Consider the following 7,407-nt stretch of genomic DNA (forward strand, 5'->3'; position numbering starts at 1 on the left):
TCTTACTGACCACCAATGTAGCTGGACCTTCTCTTACTGATCACCAATGTAATGGGGTCCTACTTTCACAAACCTCCAATATAACCACTCTAAAGGAGCATGTTTACAAGTACCACCAAGTGTGAGGGCACTTCCAAAGTAAGGGAATGCTGTAAATTTCCCCTTACTACATTTGTTTTCTGGCAATTACATGCACCACTTCACTATTAAATGCATTACATTACATTTATTTATTCTGATATCATTGTCAACTTGCTGATCACGGTAATATTTTGTGAACTGTGGATAAAGTAAATATATACAAAATATTCCTGATCTCAGCAAAGACCATGTAACTAGATCATATCAGAGGAAGATTGAAGTAATATTTTTGGGTGTGTATGGCTTAGTTTGTACTGTGGTTTCCCTTTTAAAAATCATTTAATATGTACATCATTTAAAGGTAATCATTTTGTAATTTTGCACTTAAAAAAATTAAAAATAGTTAAAATACAAGATGCAAACATATTTCAGCAGGGAGAGACTCTAGAAGGAAACAAAATTAAGTTTATTATAATTAGCATGCTCTCACAAACTGAAGTGCATCTCATCTCAACAGTATTTACAGTCTTTCGAATCTCAGGACGTACTTGAGGTTCAGAATAAACATCTTAACATATCTTTCTTGAAGATATATACACATATATATATAGATGAAAACAAATTATTCCATGTAGGTGTTCTAATAGTATACGTCCTATACTTTGTTTATTGAAGCCTTAGCTAATAGCTAATATATATAATTCTTTGAGAGATGTAATCCATCCCCCAAAATTATAAATAGGCAAACAAACCCCCCCCTAAGTGCATGGAGATCCCCCTACTTTATGTCATAAATATCACCAGTAGTTTATTGGAAATATGCCTGGAAATGCTTCTGAAAACTATCCAAGTATATCTCTAGCCAATTTTTTTTCTGCAGTTTTGTATGAGGAAAGAAGGAGTTGTCCCAGGAACTAGTGTCTACACTGAAAGATTTTCCCCATAAATGTTTCTGATGTTCCCTTAAATGTTTCTTAATGTTTGATGACAATGCTCAATGGTATATTTCCCCTTACTGTTTGTGTTAGTGACAACGGTCATCAAGACAAATCAAACGATTGACTCCCTAGCAAGAACAAAGTCAGTAATAAAAACTTGGCAAAGGGTCCAATTCTTTGCTACTTTATCTAAAACTATGTACAATGCAACATAACTGAATCACAATAGGGTAATTCTTCCCTATTTAATGTGTATGTTTGCAGAAAATAAGGAAAATATCCCTGTGCACTGTTCCATTATGTCCGGTGCACATACCCAAGCTTTCACCATACTGGGTTGTCAACTAGACACAATACTAGACTAGACTAAATACAAAATCAAATGTAAAATATATTGGCAGAGAGATTAGTTCTCTTATATGTATTTATATTTGTATTTGCTGTTTTTCTGTAGTTTACTTTAAGCACCTATGTGTGTCCTTATAACAGCAGAACCCATTCCATACACCTTTATGTGTCCTTATACAAACAGAAACTGTGAAGAGTGCTCATGGTGAGAGGTTAGCGACAATATTTATTTTCCACTGGCTGATCTGTTAATTCTGTGTACTTTTATCTCTGGATTTGTGGTTAAATTGATTTTAGGTCTTCCAAAGCTTTATTACTAAACTGCAGTATTTTTGGCTACATGGTTGAACAGAGGTATCAAAATGAAAGTGGCATGGCCATTCATTTAGGCAGTCCCTTTCCTGCTGTATGTACTGCAGCTCCAACAGATGAGCAATTCTCAGCATGTAGGGAAAAGTCATTCATTATCAGCACAGTCCTATAGCCTGTCTCTCGGTTGGAGGTCTCCTAGCTGATAGTTAAACACCAGAAGAAAACACACATAACGAATGAATTCCAGTATGACAGTGTGTGCTCACATTTGTGTTTTTAATAAAAAATGTCTTATTTATAAATTGATGAATTACTAATTTAGTAAAGGTTCAACTTTAAGGGACAGTTACTCTATGACTATGGGCTTTGTAAAGCATTGCATATTAGGTCAGCCCTATACACATACAAGGTAATACCTGACAGTCAATAATAAACCATTTTAGGATTAATAGGCAAACTACTTTTTAAAAAAGCACTGCAGTAAACAATACCTCCAAGGTAAAATGGTTGAAAAATGTCATAAAAAGGTACAATTATTATTTTAGTGGGTTCCCCCCAATATTGAAACCAGACCCTTCACCAGTCACAGAACCTGTCTGGAAAAAGAGGACATAAAGTCTGTGCATTCCTCCAACACATTCCAGGTCTATATGAGTCTGGCTGCCCATACATGACCTCCATGACATACTAGACATACATGACCTCCATGACATACTAGACATATATGACCTCCATGCTTTCGCAACAGTGAGGTGACCCCAAAGATGAAAGACTGGTAATATTTGTAGGGGTCTGTGCATGTGAAGGCATATTGAAATCTGGAACCCCCATTAATAATGAAGTACCCAGGGTGCCTCTTCACCCTGAGAAATGAGTACAGGTGTACATAGGCATAGACCCCTACTGATAGGAGACAATATGGTCAATGGATAGAGAGTTTAGACCTCTCTGTTTTTCATTGTTCACCAAGTGAACATGTGCAAACAAGGTGAGCATCTTACATTCACCAAGAATGTATACATTATTGCTACTGGTGACATGTGCAGACCAGATTGGTTATAAATGAAAGGAATGTTTAGATCCATTTTAAGTACTGTATTGTAAAAAGCCTGTTGTATGCAAAGCTCCGTAGCTCAAACTTAATTTACATACGCAAGTGAAAGACATCAGAGAGAGAAAGTCTCAACAGAGCTTATTGAAAACCTATGTTCAAAATAATATTGCTTCTATTTATTCTTAATGTATTATTTAAAGCCTGCCAGGATGTCTCAGTGGGCCCGATTTAATAAAGCTCACTAAGGCTGGAGAGCATATATTTTCATCAGTGAACCTGGGTGATCCAGTAAACTTTGAATGGATCTGGTCCAGGATTCAAAACATTTGCTAAAAATTTCATTCCAGGTTTGCAGGATCAGCCAGCTTACCGATGAAAGTGTATCCTCTCCAGCCTTGGAGAATTTTAATAAATCAGGCCCAGTGTGTTTAATGCATGTTATTTTGTGCATTCATGTGCATTAGGGCTGTTTTGTCAATTGAACTACAACCTGAATGGATAGAAAATCAGACACATAGCACTTTTGGCAAAGCAGCACTACAATGTTGCAATCTAGGTACATTTTAAAGCTGCGCTAAAGTGCCATTTAAAATAGACATTGTGTTAACACACCGATGCATGCACAGTGTGATACCATGTATTGTGGGAATGTGTGTTATTAGATGAATGAATAACCCCCTATTTATTTTATAAAGTGGTTTTGTTTGTCATCTTTCATTACCCAATATTCATGTTCTAAGAGCATTTCTTTCCAAAGCTTCTGTAATCTGCATTCTTTTAATTTGTAGTTAACATCATTAAGCTTTTCTTGCTTATATTTTTGTAGTTGTTTTTGGTTCTATGTAACCATAAACATTGTGATGGTAGCTGTTTGCAGTTCAGATTTTAAATCATATTGGTGCCTCTATGATTTCTGCATTATAAAATGATCAAACGAAAACATAGAATGGTCATGTTTTCACAGTCGAATGTTCCTTATCCACTGTATCTGCGCACAGATTCATATCTCGTGGTGTCTAAATTGTTTTCTTTGGTAGGCGATCATTGTGTATATATATCACCATATGATGTCTTGTGCACTGTACGATACCAGCTAAATTTCTGGCCTTGTTCTGCATGATTTAATGATCTAATTGATTTGTTGCCTCTCTACCTTTGTTCTCAAAGGTTTTTTATCTGGCATATTACACCAGAGGTCAAAATAAACGCAATCCATTATTCTTCCAAGCTTAACCCCTTCATATCTATACCCAAACCTGCTGGGCGCCGTGGCTCGCTTTTATAGTATTGATGTACGGAATGCATTGTAGTGGATGAAGCCTTTGTATTTGGAGTCCAATATAGGAATGTGAGCTTTGTGTAAAGCTTCTGGTTTAATGTCGGCTCCAAAGTGATTTCATCTGGAAGAGTGCCGAAATATATTTTGTTTTCAAAACATTACAATCATATATTGTTTATGTGAAATCATTTGAATCCCATCTAGAAAGCATATACGAAATGCATTTTACAGCCTGAAACATCTCTATTATTTTGTAGGAAGATTCTTAATGTTTGGCACAATTAAAGCACAACTCTAGAAAATCAGCTTTATACAGATGAAATACAAATAAGGGGGACTGCTTTACCTTCCAAATGATTTGTATTTCTGTCGCACAGCACAACCCTGTCTGCAATGAAAGACCTTACTTTTCAATGCTGCAGTTTAGTAATACTTACAGCCTTGACTGTACCATGAATCCAGTAGCAGCACAAAAATAAGACCATTTTTCTGTACATCCACCTTCTCCTGTTATCAGCATGCTGCTTGAGCACATGAGCACTACAGAACACCTGACTGGACTGCTTCTTCTTCTATTACTCCAAGCTCTGCTGTAAAAAGGTTTGCAAGAGACTAATAGCAGATTCACTTTTTAGTATTTTTATGCTGGAGTTCTGAAAGCTTTTCTTTATATATTTTTTAACTGAAGAGGACAATGTTTTTTAAAAAAAACTACAATGATAAACATTTAAAGTAAAGAATACTATCTACAGCCAATTTTGTTATAATAAGGAATGGCAAAACCCTAATTCCTGTTTCAGGGGTGCAACAGGAAGAGTGCGAGAAAAGCAAAGAGAAATTCAGTGACAGTTGTTGCCAGAAATGGTGTCCAAACTCATAGATGTCCCCCCTATTCCATTCCAGTGACAACTGTGGTATTGGATTATTAGTATTATGGATAATTTTGGATTTCCCATGACTTTTTGTATCAATGGATTTCTTATCACATCAAAAAGTGACAAGTTTTGACATTTCCCCAATCTGTATAAAGTGTGAAGGTTGTGGCTTTAGATTTTAAGTAAAAAAAAATAGTTTTTTTTAAAACATTGTGAGCAGTACATTCTCTGTGATTGCAAAAGAATATATGTCTCGTCTTCAATAAAGGATTTTTATCTACCTATTCACATTCTTATTTTTTGTGTACCCTAAGGTGAACATTCCAGGATGAATGACTTTTTGTGGTCATGTGTGGAAGTTTTGTCATTCTGGGTTGTCTATTAGGATGGCCACAAATCTAAACCCAGAAATACTGGAGCAATAGATGCTGGCAGCAGAGACCAGCTCATGGACGTCACATTGCTGGAATGGAGCTGAGCAGAGATTCACTTTAAAGAGGATAACAATCTTCTTGTTGCTAGAAATACCATCAGAAGTTGGAATGAAAAAAGAGAGCTTCTACCAGTTTTTGGCTTCTGACTTGCTGCTTATGACTGAACATTCTACAAAATATTTCCCAACAGCACATTTGTATTCATTTGATCTGTGGAAATACATTACCTGTTGGATTAAACTGTATTGTGTATGATGGTTAACTTTTATTTTTTAACACATAGAAGCTAGGTATTGACAGAGATAGGTGTTTCCAACTGCAGGTCATAAAGTTTTTAAGACATTGTATTTAAGAATAAAATACCAAAAGTGTAAACAAATTTACACTGCAATTTTGACTAACTAAATATTGTGGTTTGCATTGCATTCTTGCAATGTATAAAAGACAGAGGTTGGAATAAGTCGTCAAACTTCAAGTCCAAGTCGAGTACCAAGTCATTGACACCAAGTCCCAAGTCAAGTCTCAAGTCACCAAGAATTCTTCCAAGTCGAGTCCCAAGTCAAGTCACTTCATTTATTAAGTCATTTGCAAGTCGTACTTAGTCTGTTATAATGCCTTCCTCCCTGCATTCTAAGTCCACTAAGTTCAGCTTTCTCCGACGACAGCTGAAGGGTAGGAAGGCAGTGAGGCTTCTGTACCACCGCCTTCCTCCCTGCACCCTTCAGCTTCCAAAGGAGAAAGCCATGGACATAAAATTCAAGGAAGGCGGTGTTACAGAAGACTCACTGCAAGTTGAGTTGCAAGTCGCTGGACAAAACCCCCAAGTCAAGTTGCAAGTCATTTATTAGGTGACTTAAGTCGGACTCAGGTCCAAGTCGCACAATTCGAGTTCCAGCCTGATCTAAGAGTGCTAAACAGTAAAGTGGCAAAATTATTTTTCTAATGCTGGTACTTCTGGGTCCTGTCGGGACATCTCTGTTGAGTTTGCATGGTTTTTCTGTGTAGGATGTAGATTCTCCTCCTACAGAGAAAAAGTTAGGTTTATTGGCCTAACCACTTCAGGGTGCAAGTGTTCCTGCATTGCTCCCGGAGGCTGGAACCTTGCAAGCCTCTTGGCCACTCAATCAGCAGTGTTGGTTTTTCTTCTAAAAAACCTTTTTCAGAATTAAAAGGGGGAATGCGTGAGGTGGGCATTTTCTTTTTAAAGAAAGAAATTAAAGAAAAAGCTTCTTCCGCGCATACCCAATATCCGGCATGGGTAGAAGGAGCCTCCAGAAGCCTCCTGGGATGCATGACTTATGTATCTCAGGAGACTCTGTGCTCCTGAGATACATACAGAAGGGGAGGGGCTTTACCTTTTTTTTTAAAAAGTGTTTTCAACACCCCCCCCCAAAAAAAGGTCATTTTACCTTATTTAAAAATGGTTGTCTACCCTTTTATGCAAGGTAAAAATTTTAGTTTAGGTACTTCTGCAGATCCCTCGATACCTCCAATATTGGATTCGATTTGGTTCAGAGGTTATCTACCCTTTTATATATTTTGAAAAATGTGATGAAGGGTCCCCTTTAATGCAAAAGGTTTGCAAAGTTTTACAGTTCATCAGTTATTAGGTATGGAAAGCAGTCATAGGCCCTGCTGGGTCAAATCTAGAGCCTTCCATTTAACAAAATTCACACTCTAGCTCTAGTATGTGTTAGATCCTTGTTGAGAGACAACAACTTATGGCAGGAAACAGGCCTTTCTACACAAACACAAACTGAAAGAGTCCCAAAAGTATTAGGAGAATATTTTTTAAATAAAGTAATAAACTACATTTCATGCTTTATTCACAGTAAACCACAAAGACATATGAGATACGTTGTATACAAAGATGTACATTTTCTAATATCTTAGGCTATTTTAGTAACAAAGGTATGAACAGATGTTGAAAATTAGATCTCCAGTTTCTGTAAACTTCATTCTTTTTGCCGAAATACTACCTTTCTACAAAATGTGAATAATATACCATTTATCTAAAATACTGATTATTTTTTATTACTGTAATTGTATGTAGCAGTATGGGGCAGCACGGTGGCTCACGGGTTAG

Source organism: Pyxicephalus adspersus, chromosome 5, assembly GCF_032062135.1.
Source record: "Pyxicephalus adspersus chromosome 5, UCB_Pads_2.0, whole genome shotgun sequence".
NCBI lineage: Eukaryota > Metazoa > Chordata > Amphibia > Anura > Pyxicephalidae > Pyxicephalus > Pyxicephalus adspersus.